Source organism: Gossypium hirsutum, chromosome A13, assembly GCF_007990345.1.
Source record: "Gossypium hirsutum isolate 1008001.06 chromosome A13, Gossypium_hirsutum_v2.1, whole genome shotgun sequence".
NCBI classification, from domain to species: Eukaryota; Viridiplantae; Streptophyta; class Magnoliopsida; order Malvales; family Malvaceae; genus Gossypium; species Gossypium hirsutum.
In genome coordinates, this window is record NC_053436.1 from 31,208,704 (window position 1) to 31,232,189 (window position 23,486).

General features: G+C 34.5%; 1 non-coding gene across 1 annotated transcript; it reads right to left on the minus strand.

Annotated features, from left to right (window-relative positions):
* Positions 1-2,640: 2,640 nt before the first annotated feature.
* LOC121213203 (small nucleolar RNA R71) lies at positions 2,641-2,747 on the minus strand. Its single transcript, XR_005908576.1, has one exon. It is a non-coding gene; the product is annotated as a small nucleolar RNA R71 (small nucleolar RNA).
* Between the last annotated feature and the right edge of the window lie 20,739 nt (positions 2,748-23,486).

Genomic DNA, 23,486 nt, shown 5'->3' on the forward strand with positions numbered 1-23,486 from the left:
TTCGCATCCATAAGTGAACTCGGACTCAACTCAACGAGTTCGGATGCTCAACCATCCTAGTGACATGTCACTTGTATCCTAATCTATTCCTAAGGTTCAAACAGGATTTTCCTCGAACACATCTCCTTGCCATCTTCCGTAAAATACCGAAACCAATACTCGGTAGTACTTTATATTTAACAATTAATACACATAATTTGCATTTTATTCGAAAATAACCACAAAGCATAATATTTCATGATAATGATCAGCATCATATCATATAAACAACGTTAAATTGCTTAAAATGACAATTATGTTACTACATTTACACATGAACTTACCTCGTATGCGAAAATGGCTACTTTTACCATTTCGTCCACAAGTTGGTATTTTCCCCATTTTAGCCCAAATTTTAGTTTTCCTTGCTCTATCATTTAAAATATAGTCTAATTAGGACTCACATTATTCAAATTGACCCAAACTCATATTTTGGAAAAATTACAGTTTTGCCCCTAAACTTTCACATAATTACACTTTTTCCCCAAAGCTCGTAAATTAAACTTCAGCCTATTTTATTATGTTTTATGACATGCTGATCATTTTTCCCTTCTATGGCAACATCAAATTCTCACTCTAACATGTACTTATGACTATTAGGTATTTTTACCGATTAAGCCCTTTTGCTCGTTTTCTCTTAAAACCGAGTAGTACAAGTTGTCTAACATAATTTAAAACCTCATATTCTATCATAAAACACCAAAATACACAAATTTCACCTATGGGTATTTTTCCAAATATAAACCCTAGGTTAAATTATTGCTAGCATAAGCTAAATCGAGCTATCGGGACTCCAAAAACGTAAAGAACTTGAAAAACGGGGCTAGAATGGACTTACAATCGAGCTTGGAAGCTTGAAAAACCCTAGCCATGGTTTCTCCTTGCTATATTCGGCCATGGGGTTGAAGATGAGCAAAATTGGCTTTTAATTTTGTATTTTAATTCATTTTACCCCTAAATGACCAAAATGCCCTTACTACTAAACTTTCCAAAAATTCCATCCATGTCCAATTTTTGTCCATAGACTTAAAAAATGGTAAAATTTCTATTTAAGACCTCCTAATTAATATTTCAAAACAATTTCATACTAGAAACTTCTAGAATGCAAGTTTTACAAATTATTCGATTTAGTCCCTAATTTCAATTTAAGCACTTTATGCATAAAATTTCTTCACGAAATTTTCACACAATCATGCAATCATATCATAGACCTCAAAATAATCATAAAATAATTATTTCTATCTCAGACTTTGTGGTCACGAAACCACTATTCCGACTAGGCCCAAAATCAGGATATTACAATTTGTCGTAATTAAGCGGAGTTGATTGCATGCCTAGAGATAGGGTGACAAGATTTTGCCAGATTAGGGTGAAACCTAATAAGGGAGTCCATAGATCGAGTTAATGTAACACTAGGGTGTTAATTAGAAAGAGATTTCAATTAATCAACCTAGGGTTAGACGTTATTAGTCTTGAGAGACATAATAATATAACTTAGGGATTTCTACGGATCAAGTCAAATGAATAAATCGTCTGATTCAGAGTTAAATAACAAGTGAATTCTAGGAGGATTTTTCCTTGGGTATTGTCTTAATCAATCAAGTTTTCCCAAAAGCTTTTCCCAAATTTTCTCTCTGTGCACCCTTATTTTAGTTAATTAGTTTAGATAAACCAATCCTTTAATTTTTAGACTAGATAATAAAAAGAAAGTAATTACTAGTACTCTTGGTTCCCTTAGGTTCGACAATCCGGTCTTGCTAAAGTTATACTACTGTTCGATAGGTACACTTTCCTTCATCGTGATAATAGTTAGTTTTAAGAACTATTAATTATAAATTTTTAAAACCTATCGTGAATATCACGTATCAAGTTTTTGGCGCCGTTGCCAGGGAGCTAAGATATTAGGAACATTCTATTTTTATTACTTTAGCCATTTTTACTTTTATTGCAATTTATTTTTAGTTTAATTTCACTTTTCTAACTTTTATTTTATTTTCTTCTAACGGGTTTTTCTAGTTTATAACCAGAAGAAACCCGTCAGGACCATTACTTTTCGACAGTGAGATTGATCGCACAGTTCGCAGAAACTGAAGAGAAATAAGGCGAAGCTTAAGATACACAGAGGAAGAGTAAGAGGACGATATTCAAACCACAACCCAGGAGATGGCTGAAAATCAGGAAAATCCGCTACCTCCTGCGATTGTTGCTGATCTAGTAAATCAGAATCATGTTCCATTGATTATGTATGATTATGCTAAACAGAATTTAACAGGAACTGAGTCAAGTATAGTTAGGCCTGCTATTGCTGCAAATAATTTTGAACTGAAACCTAACACGATTCAAATGATACAGCAATTTGTTCAGTTTGATGGTTTGCAGGATGAGGATCCAAACAATCACTTGGCAAATTTTCTGGAGTTTTGCGACACATTTAAAATTAATGGCATTTCTGACGATGCCATACGCCTTTGGTTGTTTCCCATTTCACTGAGGAACAAAGCTAAACAGTGATTGAACTCGTTACCACGAGGGTCAATCACTACTTGGGAACAAATGACCGAAAAGTTTTTATTGAAATATTTTTCGTCGGCTAAAACGGCTAAATTACGTAATGATATTTCTTCTTTTGTGCAGATGGATTTAGAAACACTCTACGATGCATGGGAGAGATACAAGGATCTATTGAGAAGGTGCCCTCACCATGGGTTACCACTCTGGCTACAGGTTCAAACGTTTCATAATGGCCTGAATCCTTCGACTAGACAGATCATTGACGTAGCTGCTGGTGGAACTATCAATAATAAGACACCTGAGGATGCTTATGAATTTATAGAAGAGATGTCAGTGAATAATTATCAGTGGCAAGTCATGAGGATAAAGCCAACGAAAACAGCCAGCGTTTTTAATGTTGATTCGGTCACCATGCTCTCTAATCAAGTAGAGCTTTTGAATATAAAAATTGACGGTTTTCTTGGTTCTTCACAGGTTCACCTAGTAATGCAGTGCGAAGCAAGTGGAGGTGGATCAAGCAATTTAGAATACCCACCCTATGGCCACAACATAGAGAACGAGCAGTTAAACAACATGGTTAATAATCCTCGATCTCAAAATAATATTTATAGTAATACTTACAATGCAAGTTAGAGGAACCACCCAAATTTCTCATGGGGAGGCCAAGGGAATCAGAGACCACCACCTCCAGGCTTCAAACAACCACCCTACCAATAAGAGAAAAAGCTAAACCCTGAGGAGATGCTAACAAAATTCATCTTAGTGTCAGAAACTCACTTTCAGAATACCGAGACAGTACTTAAAAATCAACAAGCATTGATCCAAGGGCTCGAAACTCAGATAGGACAGCTCGCCCAATTAATATTTGAACGACCACAAGGTAGCCTACCAAGTAACACTAAGTCTAACCCAAGGGAACAACTCAACGCAATTACCATCCAAGACAAGGAAGGGTTAGTGGAACCTAAACCAGAACCGAGGCAAGGAATCGTGGTAAGTAAAAGCAAAGGTGAGGTAGACTACAATGACCAAAAATAGGTAAGTAAAGAGTACAAACCACGTGTACCATACCCTAATGCGACAAAGAAAGACCACTCAGACGAACAATTCGGTAAATTCCTTAAAATTTTAAAGAAATTACATATTAACTTACCGTTTATTGAGGCTCTTTCACGGATGCCGAACACAGTCAAATTTTTAAAGGAGCTTTTAACAAATAAGCGAAAGTTAGATGAGGCATCGCATGTGGAGATGAATGCAGTTTGCTCAGCCATTCTGCAGAATAAGTTGGCCAACAAATTGAAAGATCCAGGGAGTTTTACGATTCCTTGTTCAATTAGTAGCTTAGATGTTAATAATGCCTTGGCTGATTTAGGGGCTAGTATCAATGTCATGCCTTACAAAATGTTTGAGCAACTAGGTCTTGGAAAACCCAAACAAACTAAGATGAGCATTCAATTAGCAGATAAAACAATCAAATTTCCTAGGGGGATTATTGAAGATGTACTCATTAAAATTGACAAATTTATATTCCTAGTTGATTTCATTGTTCTAGACATAGAGGAGAATAGTAACGTGCCTTTAATTTTAGGGAGGCCCTTTTTAGCAACTGCTAGAACTATAATTGATGTTAGTACAGGTGAACTCACACTTCGTGTGGGTAAGGAAACAATCACCCTTCAAGCTCGTAATTCAAGTAACACATCAAATATCGAGGGTGATTGTATAAATCGTACTACTAATACTGACCATGTGGTACAACCTTCTTTATAGGAAACACGTTCGAAGAGCACACATGAGCCTTGTTCAAGTAACAACAAAGAACCCATCTATGAAGAACAAAGGCTACAAATCGAAGAACTAAATGAATGGCGGACAAAAAAACCAAGGACACATGATAAACCAAAACCACGCCATGACGAGCTCAATATTTCACCAAATCAACTTAAGGTTGGAGACAAAGTACTACTAGATGCAGCAGACCCTCATATTGTCACTTCTGAACCTAACGGAGCAACCCCGCTTACGGTACTCAGCATTTTTCCAAACGGTACAGTCGAGGTAATTCATCCCAAATTTGGCACATTCAAGGTAAATAATACTCATCTAAAACCTTATTTTGATGAAATTGATAGTTGGGATGAGGAGTGTAAACTCCTCAAACCATGATGACTATACGAAATCGAGGCAAGTCGAGCTTAGACTATAAATAAGGGCTTGTCGGGAGGCAACCCGAGCACTAACAATATTGATTTCTTTAAAGTTTTAGTTTTTAACATCTAATCACTAACTGAGTCTTTGAAACACAGGTGTTCTAATCCATACAGCCACGCACACGGGCATGCCTTAGGCCGTGCTCACACCACGAGCGGAGACACGACCATGCGATACGGCCATGTGAAAACAGGGAAAATTTTTCCCCAACACGAGAGGTGATAAGTTGCCACGGTCGTGCGACGTGCCGTGGGCAAGTCTGTCAAAACAGCAGGGCATACGACACGTTCGTGCCCACCAACAGTGGTCGAGCCTGTCAAAACAACACAGGCGTGCACCGGCATACACGGGCGTGGGAGAAGTGAATGAAGAATGACACGGCTGTGCAACATGGCCGTGTGGACCAATGTTGTAACATCCCGATTTTGGGCCTAGTCAGAACAGTGGTTTCGGGACCACAAATTCGACGAAGAAAATTTTATTTTTATTATATTTTTGTGGTCTATGATTTCACGGAATAATTTCGTGAAAATTACGTTCAAAAATTTTGACGTTTGGGCACTCTATTTAGTCAAAAGGACTAAATTGTAAAAGGTTGCAAAATGTGTGTTCTAGTTCACAAAGGTACTAAGTACTTGTGAGTAATGGGTTTTTAAATTGGAGATCCTTAAATGTTAAATAGACCATTTTGTAATTAGTGGAAAAAAATGGACATGGCATGGTATGTTTTTATTTATTTTTCATTAAGGGTATTTTAGTAATTTGGAAAATAAAGCCAAAATAACTAAGAAAATGATGTCATCTTCTTCATTTTTCTCATGCCATAACCGTATATGGAGATGGAAGACATGGCTAGGGTTTGTAAAACTTTCAAGCTTGATTGTAAGTCCATCTTTGCCCCTGTTTTTAATGTTCTTTACATTTTTGAAATCCTCGTAGCTCGATTACCCATTTCTACCATTAATTTGAGCTAGGGTTCATGTTTAAAAATTGACCCATATGTGAAATTCATGAATTTTGATGTCTAATGGTATAAAATGAGTGTTGGGTGTTAGATAAACAACTTTTGCTAAGCGATTTTACGTGAAAACGAGTAAAACGACATAATTAGTAAAAATACCTAATGTTCATAAGTACATGTTAGAGTGAGAATTTGATGTTTCTATAGAAGGGAAAAATGATCAGCATGTCATAAAACATAAGAAAATAGGATGAAATTTAATTTCTGAACCTTGGGGCAAAAGTGCAAATATGCAAAAGTTTAGGGGACAAAATGAAAATTTGTAAAAATATGATTTATGGACTCATTTGAATAATGTGAGTAATAAATGATTTATATATGTAATGTTAGATCAAGGAAATCGAAATTCGGGCTAAAATCGAGAAAATACCAAGTAGTGGACTTAAATGGTAAAAATGGTCATTTTCGTATACGAGGTAAGTTCATATGATTTTTTTAATAATGCAATGTGTATTTTTATGTTATTGTTTTGATAGTACATGAGATGTACGTCTATATACAAATAAATGTATTTGAAATGGCTTATTTATGCTTATTTGCCACTGAACTATGATGAATGAATATATGAATTGAGAAAAATGAGACATCCGAGAAAGTATCAACAAAGTTCTGACGTCTGAAAAGCCCCGTATGAACCTTAGGAATACTTAGGATACATATGTCATGACATAGGATTTCTGATATGTGATATCGTGTAAGACCACGTCTGGGACGTTGGCATCGACTTTTGTTTTACGTGTAAGACCATGTCTAGGACATTGGCATCATATCTGATTTCGTATAAGACCCTGTCTAGGACAGTGGCATCAATGTTTGATTACATGTAAGACACGTCTGGGACTTTGGAATTGTATATGCTTTTTGAGCTATTCGCGTATCCTTATATTTCCAAACGGTTCAAACGGGCATTTCGAGAAAGTAAATGATTTTGTGAAATTTGATTCGATTCAGGTATGTTTGCATGTATATGTGCAAGAAAGCAAAGGTATGTATTTGCCATTATGTGCTCGTATGACTATGACGATTCATGGCGATATATATATATATCCTTGTGTATTATGTATGAACGATAATGTTATATGATTTGATGACAGTATGAGGGTTTGTGGAAAGATACATGTATGATATTAAATCATGCCTATGAGTATAAAGTAACAATGAATTTATGATAGCTATTGTGATTTTGCACCGAAACAGTGTTGAACAGCAGCAGTAGCTTGACTTTGAAAAAATCACCATAAATAGTGGAATTCGAATTCGACGCTAAATAATATAAGAAATTAAATCTTAATGAGTCTAGTTTCACATAAAGGAAGAGGTGTAAGAAAAAGAATTTTTTATTATGAGATATTTGAGTTCTTGTGAGACAAAATCGGAGTGATTCCAGACTCCCTTGTCTACTTTATAGAAATATAGACAGTAGTATTATCCGAGTTCCTTATTATGAGATAAATATTTTTTAGTGAAGAGAGGTTAGAACTGTTGGACAGCGAAACAGGGGAAACTTTAATGAATAAACTGTACTAATTGGCTAAACCAAAAATTCTGAAAATTTTATGGTAAAAATATATGTGAGTCTAGTTTCTAGGAAAATAAACAAATCTTAATTTTGAATCCTGTAGCTCAAGTTATAAATAAATTATCAACTATGACTCGAGTAGACAGCTTGACCAAAATATGAATAAAAGTGTAATTATAGTTGTTTTACCTAAGGAAACATATTGGTAAATTGCTTATTAATTTCATATGGACTTACTAAGCGTAAAGTTTAACCCCCTCTCCATTTCTTTTAGTATTGGTAGGTCGGCTCGGGGTTGGAGATCGTCGGAGGCAACATCACACTATCAGAATATTGATGTGAAGCGTCGATAAACTTCAAGTGTTTTCAAGTGAGTGGCATGTATAGAGATTTAGTCTATATGATAGTTGTTAGTATGATTTGGTCAAACGTATTGGCTTATTATGGTTAAATCATATATAGCCATGTGATATGGTTTATATTCGCTTATTGGGTTGTAAGTCTAATTGATTATGCATGCTTGATCCATTGCTTTATGATATGTGCGTGGTGATGTCTTGATACGATCGAATGTATGATATGTCATGCTTATGTGGTGGATAGATTATGATCAATAGATGTGACCATATTCTTAATGTAAAGGTGTAAGGTAAGAATAAGTAATACTGTTGTTAAACATGAAATTGGTGTGGAACGTCTTAGTCAAGCACGTTGTTCTATGTATGTGAATTGATGGTATGTCTAGGCTTGGTATAAAATGAGAACAAGATCTGGTATATCTAGTTATGGTTAATGTAAGAATGTGTATTACATGCATGATGGTAGGCAAATGATATATTTGTATCAAAATAGAGGATGTTGAATGTTATTGAAACCATGTGGGTGCATGGAGGGTGACAAAAAGGCTTGGAAAATAGCCTAAGAGTTAATTACACGGGTTGAGAAACGGTCGTTTGTCTCAACCGTGTGAGGGACACGGCCTGGAGACACGGGCGTGTAGTCTGGCCGTATAGTTCAATTTGTGTGCTGACATCATAAACAGAGAGTTACACAGCCTGAGGACACGGGCGTGTGACTCTGTTTTATGGTAAAATTTTCTATGTTTTCCCAAAACTTTCCAAAGTTCTCGTTTAGCCCTGGAACCTTTCTAAAGTATGTTTTGGGCTTTGTAGACCCAAATAAGGGACCATGTGCATGTGAATGAATGTTTCAAAATAAAAATGAAATTTTATAGCCTGCATTTTAGTTGGATGTTTGTATGTTTGTTTGATAATGCCTCGTACCCTATCCAGGTCTCGGGTACAGGTAAGGGGTGTTACATTTAGTGGTATCAGAGCTATGGTTTAGTCAGTTCTCGAACTAACCTAGCATGTGTAAAAGTTTAGCTATACATGCCACGGATCCGTGATAGTGTGATCTCCCAACGCATATGAGAACCGTCTTGTTTAAGCAGAGGTACTCTCCAACCGAGCTACACCGACCATGTTTAATGCTATGTGAAGGTATTTGAGTAAAATTGCGATTATGATGAGTCTCGATTCAAAAAAGTATGAATAAAAATTCATGATATGTACGTGATAATGCGTGAGATGAAAGTTCATGTTTTGATGAATACCCATGATTGTTTGATGCTCATATGATGTAGTGCACTTGGCTTACTTGATAAGGTGAATGGGATAAATAGAAATTTGTAGACGTATGAATAAAGGTTCATGATATCATGATATGAATAAAAAAAATAGTGTCATTGTTCTGATTGGACGTTGAATGTCAAGGATATTTTTTTTATAAGATAAAGGATTGTAATGAAATGAACTTATTTAAGTTAAATTGTTTGGACTGAATTAGATGATTGTAATGATATGTATATGATGATGCACGAAATGAAAGTTGCGATTGTGATACAAATATTCATGTTTGTTTGGCCCTTATACGATGTCATGAGTATGACTTGTTTGATTAAATGAATAGATAAGCAAAGTTATCCAGAAAACATAGAATGCATGCATAAGTGCACTAGTTTAAATAAGATAATTGGAAGATTCGTGCCATACAGGTATGAATAATAAGTGATCTGAAGTGAATTACATGCTTGTAATAATGTTACTATGATAATGAAATAGTGTTATATGCATATGCATAAGAAAGTTGAGTCAGAGGCCTTACAACCCCTCCCCCTTACTGAAGTGGTGTTTATAATGGAATTTCATGAGATTTGTACTGAATAAGTTTCCGGTTGAGAAACCAAAGAGTTCAGTGATAGAATAATCATAACATGATTAGAGATTGAGAATGAGTTGGTAAGTAAAGTCAGAACTAGTTGGAAGAATGATATTTGAAATGTGTAATATCTGAGTGTGACAGTTACGGCAGGACAAATTTTAACAGTCTCTTCAAAGATGTTCTATGTGTTTATCCATTCTCAGAAATATTTCTATGGTTATTGATTTTCTGAAGAACTTCTTGTTATATAGGGATGTTTTCTAATCCTGATTCTAGATAAAAAAAATTGGTAGCCTGACTGGTTTATAATTTGTATTGCTCAATTCCCTCGGGCATTCTATTATATTTCGTCTAATAAGAATTGATGAGAGAATATGTATGGTACTATGATTATGTTTCTTCTACTTGATGCTCCATTTGATATATATATAGGAAGATAAATTGTTCTTATTGCATTTGATTCCAGTGGGATTAAATGATGTTTTCTTCTAGACCTGTTTTTCTAAGGAATTATCGAGATCTTCCGTATTTTCCTATGATTTTGGTTTTTGATCTTTTGACATAGTATCGTATCTTGGGTTTCTTTATTCTAGATTTCTTTATTATGGGTTTCTCTATCTTGAATTTCTTTACTTGGTTTTCTTGTTATCTTTGTTCCATAAATTGTCAATTTCGACTCATGTTTAAAGTGCGTTCTTCAGCTTGTAATAATCACGTCAAGTATGACAATACTTCTGATTTGATCTTGGTAATGTGGTGATTTTAGTATTGGGATTTTTCTAATTTTCGTGTAAGGATTTGACATGAGTAAAGGCATAGGTAATAAAAGCATGAGTTTCAATCGGTATGATGGATTACTTCTCTCAAGTAAGTCAATCATAGTTAATGTCTTCAATTGAGATATTTTGGTTACTTGAGCTAATGCAATTGAGATTGTTTTGATTAGCGTAATGAATGAATAGTAAAGGATTGCATGATGAATTGTTTTATAACTAGAATATAGGATTACTTGAGATGCCATTCACTAGTGATTAAGATCAACTCGAGTGTTCAATCTGTGTGAATTATTTATTTGAAAGATTTCATGTGACAATTATGTCAGGATCATTTTTCTCAAGTCTGATAATAGAATTTCATTTCTTTACGGATAAAAGGCAAATAGTCTAAACGAGAAGTGTATATCTTTTAGAAAAATTTTGATATGAGTTAAAGCTACTACAAATGATGAAGTTTTCGTCTTGTGAAAGCTGAAAAGTTTATTACATGTTGGCAAAGTTCGGACAGATGAGAATATTGCTAATCGAAGCATTTGAACTGGACTAGTCTGCATTGAGTAAAGACTTCCTGATTTTCAGTAATGTACTGTTGTATGAATTGTGATGTGTTTCAAGACAATAAGGTAATGTGATAGTTTAGAGCATTTGATGCCACAAAAAATTCTGAGTTGTTAATGGGGTTAAAGCCAAGCATCAGGATCTACCAGAGTTATCTCTGCCAGGATTGATATTAGGATGGAAATGAGAAAGGATTATTCTCGAGGCCATATCAGAATTATTTTCGTAGCAGAAAGAGGAAAATGTGATGTATCTTATTCTTACATGTTTGACGAGATCTGTAAATCATACCGGTATTTAATAAATTTCTACTCATCAAATTCATGGAATTCCAGATCTCTCTGGTTGTTGGATTACTTGGAATTCTAGTCTCCATTAATTAAATTGAGGTCTGGATTTTATGTCATGATATCATGGGCACTGAGAAGGCTTTGAAAATTTAAGAACAATTGAGAGTTGAGTCCGCAAGTTTTCAGATCATATGAGAAATTAAAAGATGTATTGGAGGCACAGCTTAAGTGGAATTTCTTCGGCATCAAATATGAGATTTAGGAATCTAAGTGAAAACTACTTTTCCGGTAAGATTTTCGAGGACAAAAATCCCTAAAGGGGGGAGAGTTGTAACATCCCGATTTTGGGCCTAGTCGGAACAGTGGTTTTGGGACCACAAATCTGACGAAGAAAATTTTATTTTTATTGTATTTTTATGGTCTACAATTTCACAGAACAATTTCGTGAAAATTTTGTTTGAAAATTTTGACGTTTCGGCACTCAATTTAGTCAAAAGGACTACATTGTAAAGGTTGCAAAATGTGTGTTCTAGGTCACAAAGGTACTAAGTACTTGTGAGTAATGGGTTTTAAATTGGAGATCCTTAAATGGAAAATAGCTCATTTTGTAATTAGTGGACAAAAATGGACATGTCATGGAATGTTTTTATTTATTTTTCATTAAGGGTATTTTAGTAATTTGGCAAATAAAGCTAAAATAACTAAGAAAAAGATGTCATCTTCTTCATTTTTCTCATGCCATAACCGTATATGGAGATGGAAGACATGGCTAGGGTTTGTAAAACTTCCAAGCTTGATTGTAAGTCCATCTTTACCCCGTTTTTAATGTTCTTTACATTTTTGAAATCCTCGTAGCTCGATTTACCCATTTCTACCATTAATTTGAGCTAGGGTTCATGTTTAGAAATTAACCCATATGTGAAATGCATGCATTTTGATGTCTAATGGTAGAAAATGAGTGTTGGCGTTAGATAAACAACTTTTGCTAAGCGATTTTACGTGAAAACGTGTAAAACGACATAATCGGTAAAAATACCTAATGTTCATAAGTACATGTTAGAGTGAGAATTTGATGTTGCCATAGAAGGGAAAAATGATCAACATGTCATAAAACATAAGAAAATAGGATGAAGTTCCGAACCTTGGGGAAAAAGTGCAAATATGCAAAAGTTTAGGGGTCAAAATGAAAATTTATAAAAATATGATTTATGGACTCATTTGAATAATGTGAGTAATAAATGAGCTATATTTGTAATGTTAGATCAAGGAAATCGAAATTCGGGCTAAAATCGAGAAAATACCAAGTAGTGGACTTAAATGGTAAAAATGGTCATTTTCGTATACGAGGTAAGTTCATATGATTTTTTTAATAATGCAATGTGTATTTGTATGTTATTGTTTTGATAGTATATGAGATGTACATCTATATACAAATAAATGTATTTGAAATGGCTTATTTATGCTTATTTGCCATTGAACTATGATGAATGAATATATGAGTTGAGAAAAATGAGACATCCGAGAAAGTATCAACAAAGTTCTGACGTCCGAAAAGCCCCGTATGAACCTTAGGAATACTTAGGATACATATGTCATAACATAGGATTTTTTATATGGGATATCGTGTAAGACCACGTCTGGGACATTGGCATCGACTTTTGTTTTACGTGTAAGACCATGTCTAGGACATTGGCATCGTATCTGATTTCGTGTAAGACCCTGTCTGGGACAGTGGCATCGATGTTTGATTACATGTAAGACACGTCTGGGACATTGGCATTGTATATGCTTTTTGAGCTATCCGCGTATCCTTATATTTCCAAACGGTTCAAACGGGCATTTCCAGAAAGTAAATGATTTTGTGAAATTTGATTCGATTCAAGTACGTTTGCATGTATATGTGCAAGAAAGCAAAGGTATGTATTTGCCATTATGTGCTCGTATGACTATGATGATTCATGGCTATATATATATCCTTGTGTATTATGTATGAAAAAGTAATGTTATATGATTTGATGAAAGTATGAGGGTTTGTGGAAAGATACATGTATGATATTAAATCATGCCTATGAGTATAAAGTAACAATGAATTTATGATAGCTATTGTGATTTTGCACCGAAACAGTGTTGAACAGCAGTAGTAGCTCAACTTTGAAAAAATCACCATAAATAGTGGAAGTTGAATTAGAAGCTGAATAATATAATAAATTAAATCTTAATGAGTCTAGTTTCATATAAAGCAAAAGATGTAAGAAAAAGAATTTTGTATTATGAGATATTTGAGTTCTTGTGAGACAGAGTCGGAGTGATTCTAGACTCCCCTGTCTTATCTTTAAAAAATCACTAAAAATTGTACAAAAATAATTGTAAGTTATAGTTTATATGATTAAAATCCTTATTGAGTCTACTTTTTAGAAAGATAGACGTAGTATTATCAGAGTTCCTTATTATGAGATAAATAATTTTTAGTCAAGAGAGGTCGAACTATTGGACAGCGAAACAGGGAAACTTTAATTAATAAACTGTACTAATTGGCTAAACCAAAAATTCTGAACATTTTATGGTAAGAATATATACAAGTCTAGTTTCTGGGAAAATTAACAAATCTTAATTTGGAATCCTGTAGCTCGAGTTATAAATAAATTGTTGACTATGACTCGAGTAGATAGCTTGACCAAAATATGAATAAAAGTGTAATTATAGTTGTTTTACCTAAGGAAACATATTGGTAAGTTGCTTATTAATTTCATATGCACTTACTAAGCGTAAAGCTTACCTCCCCTCTCCATTTCTTTTAGTATTGGTAGGTCAGCTCGGGGTTAGAGATCGTCGGAGGCAGCATCACACTATTAGAATGTTGATGTGAAGCGTCGATAAACTTCAAGTATTTTCAAGTGAGTGGCATGTATAGAGATTTAGTTTGTTTGATAGTTGTTAGTATGATTTGGTCAAACGTATTCGCTTATTATGGTTAAATCGTATATAGCCATGTGATATGGTTTATATTCGAGTATTGGGTTGTAAGTCTAATTGATTATGCATGCTTGATCCATTGCTTTATGATATGTGCGTGGTGATGTCTTGATACGGTCGAATGTATGATATGTCATGCTTATGTGGTGGATAGATTATGATCAATAGATGTGACCATATTCTTAACGTAAAGGTGTAAGGTAAGAATAAGTAATACTATTGTTGAACATGAAATTGGTGTGGAACATCTTAGTCAAGCACGTTGTTCTATGTATGTGAATTGATGGTATGTCTAGGCTTGGTATAAAATGAGAACAAGATCTGGTATATCTAGTTCTGGTTAATGTAAGAATGTGTATTACATACATGATGGTAGGCAAATGATATATTTGTATCAAAATAGAGGATGTTGAATGTTATTGAAACCATGTGGGTGCATGGAGGGTGACAAAAAGGCTTGGAAAGTAGCCTAAGTGTTAATTACACGGTTGAGACACGGTCGTGTGTCTCAACCGTGTGAGGGACACGGCCTGGAGACATGGCCTGGAGACACGGGCGTGTAGCCTGGCCGTATGGTTCAATTTGTGTGCTGACGTCATAAACAGAAAGTTACATGGCCTGAGGACATAGGAGTGTCAAAGGCACACGAGCGTGTGACTCTGTTTTATGGTAAAATTTTCTATGTTTTCCCAAAACTTTCCAAAGTTCTCGATTTAGTCCTGAAACCTTTCTAAAGTATGTTTTGGGCTTCGTAGACCCAAATAAGGGACCATGTGCATGTGAATGAATGTTTCAAATTAAAAATGAAATTTTATAGCCCGTATTTTAGTTGGATATTTGTATGTTTGTCCGGTAATGCCTCGTAACCTATCCCGGTCTCGAGTATAGGTAAGGGGTGTTACAAATGTTCCCAATTTCGAAAACCATGTAACGCACGGGCTGAAATGACGGCCGTGTGCCCTAATTTCTTTATAAACACCTATTATTTATTTTTATTTTTTCCAGTTTTATCTTTATTTATATTTTGAAATTACTTTTTATTTTCTTTTAATACTATTTTTTTATCTTGAGATTTTATAATTTTTTTCGGCTATTTCTTTACGAGTAATTATGCTTCTTTATATTTCCTAAAGGAAGTTCCTGATTCTACCACAGTTATAAAGAGCTCCAAAGCTCGCTATTACTTAGGAACTTGAAAATCCACTGGAAATAGTTCTCCACACTACCATGTCCTGCCGACCGCCACGATAACCTCTTCGCTGGACACTATGGTTGTGGAACCCAACCTCTACCACCACCGGAGTATCCTCCTCCAATCTTATCATTGCCTTGGCCGATTATTCTCCATAACTCCAATTCAAGGATTTCATTCATCATTCAAGAAGTCTCACTCCTCTCCCTATATTATGATCTTATATCTTTATAATTCAATAAATCTAGCTTTGTACATTGAGGGCAATGTACATCTTAAGTGTGGGGGGTCATTTATATCATTATCAGAAAATCCCTGAATTTTGTCTTATTCTTAAATAATTTTCTCATATCATCATTAGAATGAATTTTGATTAATCTATGATTTTTGTTGATATGTCTTGAATTAAAACATAGGCATTTATGCATTGATTGTTTAAACTTTAAGGAATTAGAGAATAAAGCATGAAAAGTTGATTTTTGAGAATTAAAAATTTTTAGGTTGTTTCCCCAAGTTTAGGTATAAACTTGAGTTGAAGTTCACAGGTTTAAACATCAAAAAGCCATAATATTTTGTGAGATCTTGAGCCTTGAGAGCATCTATTATTTCTTTCATACTCATTTTTATTGTTGCTTTGAGTGCATCAATATTGAATTGTCATTCTAGAACTTGCTTGATTATGCATGTCAAGACCACACCATTTGATTTGATATGTCAAGATGATAAAGGCACTTAGGTTTAATCCACTCACTCCATAAAAGTCTACTTTCACAATTAACCCTTAGTGAACCCCCTTGAGCCTAACAATCCATTCATTGATTTGCCCTCAACATTAACCCTTAACCCATTATTGTTGAAATCCCCTAAATTAACTTGATCCCTATTTTTGTCGAGATTTGATTTGAATAAATTGCTTAGCTATGTTTTATTTTTGATAGATAGCTTATGCTATTTGACTTGTTCTTAAAAAAAGTAAAAAAAAAATACAATACATACATATATATTAGTAGTAATTCGTTGTTTTTTTTAGCTTAAGTGTTAATTCCATATTCTGAGAAGAATCTCACTTGTATTCAATTAATGATTAGTATTTTTCTAGTTAGGTAATTTTCCAATTCAATCTCGATTCTAACCTTTTCTTTTAGCTTGTGACCACACCTTCTAACCAAAGCCACGTTACAACCCTCTAAAGACCTTTTGATTGATGTATCATCTCAATATATAATGGTGGATATTTGACTTTCATGCAAGCCTATGGTAATAACTTTTCATATTGACTAATGAGTGCTTCATTTATTATCCTTAAACACCTCAAGTGATTTGAGTGAATCTTTAGAGAGGATGTTAAACTTAGTGATATTTTGAATCAAAGGTAATCACTTAAATAAGGGGAGACACCTATGTTTTCGTGATAAAATGCTCAATTTGGAAAGTTTGAAACTTTGATGTTCTTCTAGTTGAATTCTCAATGTATGATTACTTATGGTTTATTTTAAGATATTATTGATAGGGATTATAAATTGAGAAGAATTTATTTTGATTGCGAGTTGAGGATTTTGCTTGAGGACAAGCAAACGCTTAAGTGTGGGGGTATTTGATAAACCGTAATTTATACATATTTTTATCCCATGCTTAGCACATTTATGGATGATTTCTCCTTAGATTTGGTGAATTTGATGCTCATAATCCTTTAGTTTCATGTTTTATACTTAAGTGAGCATAGGAGAGTAAAAAGAGCGAGAAACGGGCCGAAAAAGGAGAAAATAGACCAACATGGGAAATCAACATGACCTGGACTTCCTCACACGGGTAATCCACACGATCGTGTCCATTTGGCAGAATCAAAGCACGACTTACACGGGTAGACCACACGCCCGTGCCTATTTAACAGCCTTGACCACAGTCTGAAGCAATTGCATACAAGCATGTCACATGGTTGTGTCCCTGTCGAGCCCAAGTATAGTCCTATTCGGAAAAGGCCACTTTTGAGGGCTCTTAGGCATTCTAAAGCCTATTTAAACACCTGAGGAGGCACTTAGGGGAGACACACAGAGTAGGAGGCAAGAAATTACTCAAGGAAAGCCGATTGATCCATCTCAAAAGCCGGATTCATCGTCAAGACTAAAGATCTCCCTTCAATTTCCTTCAGGAGTTTTGGGTTTTCTTTATGTTTTGTTATCTTTATCCTTTTGAGATGTTTTCTTTCATAATTATGAACTAAACCCCCTAAATACCTAAGGGGAATGAAACCTAAGGCGGACCTTGTTATTATTATCTGAATTGTATGATAAATATTTGACTTGTTCTTAATTATGCGTTCTTAATTCTTGTTTTAATATTCCAGGATATTGATTCAAGTTAATGCGCTTATTTAGAGGAGCAAAAGTCCCTGTCTAAAAGTAAATCTGTCATAATTAAGCGGAGTTGATTGCACGCCTAGAGATAGGGTGACAAGATTTTGCCAGATTAGGGTGAAACCTAATAAGGGAGTCCATAGATCGAGTTAATGCAACACTAAGGTGTTAATTAGAAAGATATTTGAATTAATCAACCTCGGGTTAGACGTTATTAGTCTTGAGAGACATAATAATATAACTTAAGGATTTCTACGGATCAAGTCAAATGAATAAATCGTTTGATTTAGAGTTAAATAACAAGTGAAGTCTAGGTGGATTTTTCCTTGGGTATTGTCTTAATCAATCAAGTTTTCCCAAAAGCTTTTCCCCAATTTTCTCTCTGTGCACCCTTAGTTTAGTTAATTAGTTTAGATAAACCAATCCTTTAATTTTTAGGCTAGATAATAAAAAGAAAGTAATTACTAGTACTCTTGGTTCCTTTGGGTTCGACAATCCGGTCTTGCTAAAGCTATACTACTGTTCGATAGGTACACTTGCCTTTATCATGATAATAGTTAGTTTCAAGAACGATTAATTATAAATTTTTAAAACCTGTCGCGAATATCACGTATCACCAAGCCATATTTTCTCTTTCAGCTTCCTTCCTACTAATAAGTTGGAAATCGATGAATACTTGGTACTCAAAACTACCATTTACACGATAGCTCTTGTCATCGTCAACCAAGCATTCTAAAACCACTTTTGAGATACCTTGGCAAGTAATCAATGATAATACATTTTTCTCATGTTGGTCAAATTTACATTTAATCCTTAAACTTTCTAAATTTTTTAATTCAGTCCTTTTTGCCACATTCTCACTTCTAAAACTCTGTTCATTGACTCCCATCTCCAAAATCAACTTTACTTTCATAAGGACTCTTTATCTAACTCAATTTCCAAATTTTGTCACTCTATATCTAATACTGGAATAGTACCACGTGTCTTATCAAAATTTTGAGGGTGTTACAAATATACATAAGGAAAGATATATCAAAATAAATAGTTGATTTTTCAAAATACATTTTTAACATAATGATTTATTGAAAATATAAATTTTCATCATATAATTACATGTTTATTATTTTGCCTATATAAGTAAAAAAATTTATTAATTAAAAAAATGAAATAAAATTAAAAATATAAAAGGAAAAATATATTAAAATAATTATTTGATGTTTTTAAAAAGTAAAATATGTAACAACTCATTTTTAGTGGTGTCGAAAATGACGATTTTGGAACCCTATTTTTGATGTTTGAGTCCGTAAATATTATTATTTAATATTTATGAGTCTAAATTAGTAATATGTTGAACAACAGTCTAATAATGTTATTGAATTGATAGTTAATTAAGGTATAAGGATTAAACCGTAAAAGTGGTAAAAGTTAAATCACTATGAATTTTTAATTAGTTTAGAGACCAATTGGACTATTGGACCCTTTTTTTTTTATTGGATGGTGGATGATGATGCCATCCTCCACTTATTCTTGCTTAATGATGATTAATTTAAACTAACTAAGGGTTAATTTAAGTTAATTAAAATTTATTAATTATTAAGCTTAGTATAAAAGGAAAATTTGAAAGAAATTAAAACATTTTTCCCACCTACTCATGTTCCGCACCATGAAAAGAAATAAGAAACCATTATTTGAGCTTTCAAGCTTTAATCCTTCAATTGGTAAGTGATTTCAAGTCCGCTTCTTGTATTTTTTTTTTAAATGTTTTTTAGGTCCTAGGAGCTTATTTTAGCTAACCCATGTATCAATTTGTAAAACTGTTAAAGTTTTCAAAAGTTTCTATTGTGATTTCTTGAAGCTTTTTGTACTAAATTGCTAGATTTTAAGCTTAGAAATGAAAAATGACTAGTTTGTAAAGTTTAATTGTTAGTTTTTTAACTTAGGGACTAATGTGCGTAAATTTCAAAATTGATGTTAAGTTTTTGTAATTATAGATAATGGAGGGTTATATAAGGATTTAATTGAGATCAGTTTCAAAATCAAAGCTTAAATTTGAAAGTTATGGTAATTTTGATTTTAGGGACTAAATTGAATATAAATGAAAAAACTTTAAAGAGCATTCAAAAATTGAAGTTGAATTATCATAAGCATGTAATAGGATTTTATAAGATATTTGGAATTGATAAATTGAGATGGATTATCACATAGATTGGGAATTGAATCAAACGGAGGAAAATAGAGGAAAAAGACAAAATTTTGTATTAGTCCTCGACGTTTTGTTTGTTGTTGTTATTTCCAAGTAAGTTCATATGGTATGGATATATTTGATTGTAATATATATTTGAATTATGAATTTGTGTTGTGTGAATGTAATTTGATTTATTTACGATTTGGTACAAAAAAGGTGAGATATGGACTAATTTGTAAAGAAAAAGGGTTATATGTGCTAAAGTGTCCTAGTGAACATAATAAATGATAGGATAAGTGTAACACTCCTTACCCGATTCCAAGGCCGAGACTAGGCACGAGGCATTACCATACTTAATCACATGCATACAATTGATTTCGAGTCACCAAGACTTGATCAACTTCAAAGCTCTTTCGAACTTTGTTTAAACTCCTTAAATGTGGGCCTACGAGCCTCAAACTTTCATTGGAAGCCATTTGGAACCAGCTCGGGTCCTTAAACCGACTAAATAAAAATAACTCTTGAAACAGGGCACACGCTCGTGTGGTCATTATAACATGGCCGAGTTGATAGCCCGTGTGACACACCCGTGTCCTATGCCTGTGCCCCTCACACGGCCATGACACGCCCGTGTCTTAACTCGTGTCTAAAAACCTTGACATTCTATTTCTGACGTCAGCATCCAATTTAGAGCACACGGCCAAGGCACACGCCCGTGACTAGAGGCCATGTCCTCCACACGGCTGAGACACGCGGCCGTGTCTCAGCCCATGTGTTTACTACCATGCATTCTAACTTACAAGTTTTACATGTAGGGGACACACGGCTGAACCACAAACCCATGGGGGTGACCGTGTCTCACACACGCCTGTGGGCCTACCCATGTGGACAATATAAGGCTATCTCCCAAGCCTTTACCACTCTGAAACAAAATCTAACATCAACCAACACATCAAAGATTAACTTAGTATGATTTCTCAACCAAACAACCATAGTTAAGACCCATATACATTACATATATTCAACTATGCCAACAATGTGACAACCCAAATTAGACCCTGGTCGGAATGTGGTTTCGAGACCACATTACCGAGCCAAAAATTTATTTTCGTGTTTTAATTGCATAAATTGTTGTGTGACAGTGAATATATGAGAAATTAAATGCTTAATATTAGCATTAGGATTGTGAATTCATTCAAAAAGGACCTAGTTGACGAAGTTAGGAAAGATGATAGATGAATTATAAGGATTAATTAATAATAGGTTGAGGAAGCATGGCTTTGCATGTCAATTTGCCCATAAAATTCATGGTGGCCGGCCAAGGAGTGATAATGCTCCACTCATTCTAATTTAATATGTTTCTTTGGTGAACAAATGATGGGGATAATAATAGAAAAGGGAACAAAAAAATGGGTGTCATACTTGCCATCTCCTAGCCGAAAAACCAAGAAAAAGAAGGGGAGAAAAGAACTTGGAAGGAATTCGGCCATTGCTTGTGCCTAGGGAGAGTGTTTGATGTTGTGGCATGAAAAATGAGGGAGTTTGAATGCTTAATAAGGAGGGAAGAAGGAGTGTTCATATTTTCTTTCTTTTGCAATTGTTCTAACTAGAGGAAGAAGAGGAAGCAAGATTCGGCCAAGGTGGTCCTTTAGACCAAGGTATGTTCAATGATATTTTTGGAAGCTTACCCTACCTTTGGGGTGATGAGTCTAGATTCTATCTATTCCATGGTTGGATTTGGGGTTGTTGGAGAGTTAGGATTCGGCTAAGGAGTTTAAAAATAAAAGCTAGTTGATACCTTGATGCTATTAGCATGCTAGTTATATGGTTGTGTTAAGTTGCTTGTTATGTTAGCATGAAAGTTGAAAATTGTTAAGCTATTTTGTTGGAGGTGCCGAACTTAGGACTAGGAAGAGAATGAGTATTCGGCTAACATAGTGGAAAGGTGGTGTTGCCGATTGCTAGATTTAGACTAGGGGAGTGGCTGTAATGGGCATTAAGATGTGGGACTTAAGAAATGTAGTTATATGTGGACTTACATGATGTTACAAATAGATGTGAAAATATGCTAGATTAGGAAAACTCGATTAAGTGTTCATGAGATGAAATTAGGTGTTTAAATGATGTTATAGTTGACATTGTACATGTATACATGCATTTCGGCCATGGTCTTTGCTTGAATTTGAGATTTGTAATGTGATTTTCCTAAATTGTCTATGAATTTTTGGTTGTTGATTCCATGGTAATGGTATATTGAATCCATGAAAATTTAGTAAGGTTGCATTCGGCAACTTGCTTGGAATTAAAAATTGATGTCTAAGCTTAGGTGATTTCGATGATGATATATATATATATTCATAAGTATATTTAGTTGATTCGGCTTTGGTAGTTGCATGAGGCTATTGGCCGAATATACTAACATACATATACATGTGAAATTGGATTGTAAATATTTAGCAAGGTGGTTAAACTAGTTAAATTATTGATTTAGCTCAAGGAGTTAAAGGAGGTGAATCGAGCAAAGGCAAAGAAAAGGTTATCGAGTAGCCGAGTTGGAACCGTCTTACCCAACACGAGGTAAGTCATTAAGCATGTAGTTGGTATTATTTCAATGGTCATAACGTTATGGATTGATGCTGAATGGAATGAATAAATATACATATATATATATGCGTGTACGTATGTGATGATGAAATTGTTGAATGAAAGAAAAGAGGTAAGATGTATTGAGTTGTTGATCTCGGCACTAAACGTGCGGGATAACCATTTATGACCATGAGATTGGCGCTAAGTGCGCGGGATTAAATTGTACAGCACTAAGTGTGCGATTCGACTATGTTGCACTAAGTGTGCGAAATGAATATGATGCACTAAGTGTGCGAATTGACCATGCGGCACTAAGTGTGCGAGGTTGACTATGTAGCACTAAGTGTGCGATTTGATTACGTAGCACTAAGTGTGCGAGTTGATTATATAGCACTGAGTGTGCGGGCTCAATATACATTCGTGAATCATTATGGACACTATGTGTGCGACACTATTGAGTCGATCGCGGACAGCGGATCGGGTAAGTGTCTTGAGTACATGGCTAATATGTGCTATGCTTATACTTGGTGTTGAGCTCGGTAAGTTGAACCTATGTGACAAATATACTTGAAGTCACGTACATAAAAATTATCATAGAATGGGTGAAAGGCCGTTTAGTTGTATGTTTGTAACGAAAATAAAATGATTTATGAAAATGCCTCGAATATCCTATTGATGAGTATGTGGATTGTGAATGCATAAATTGGTATGAAATTGAATCGATAGGTTGGAGGAACTATGGTATGGTTCGGTATGGATGGAGTAAATTGTCTCATTCCATTTTGTTTCCTCTTGTGATAATGTTATTGATGTATAGTAGTGCATTGCTTATGACTTACTGAGTTATAAACTCACCCGGTGTTTCCTTGTCACCCATTATAGGTTGCTTGGACTCATCTATTTTTGCGGGGTCGGGCCGTCATCGAAGTCATCACACCGGATAGCAAGTTTTGGTATTTCCTTCTTAGTTGGCTTAGAAGAACATTTTGGCATGTATAAGCTATTACGTTGTGTTTGAATTTTGGCATGTAAACTTTAAGCCATG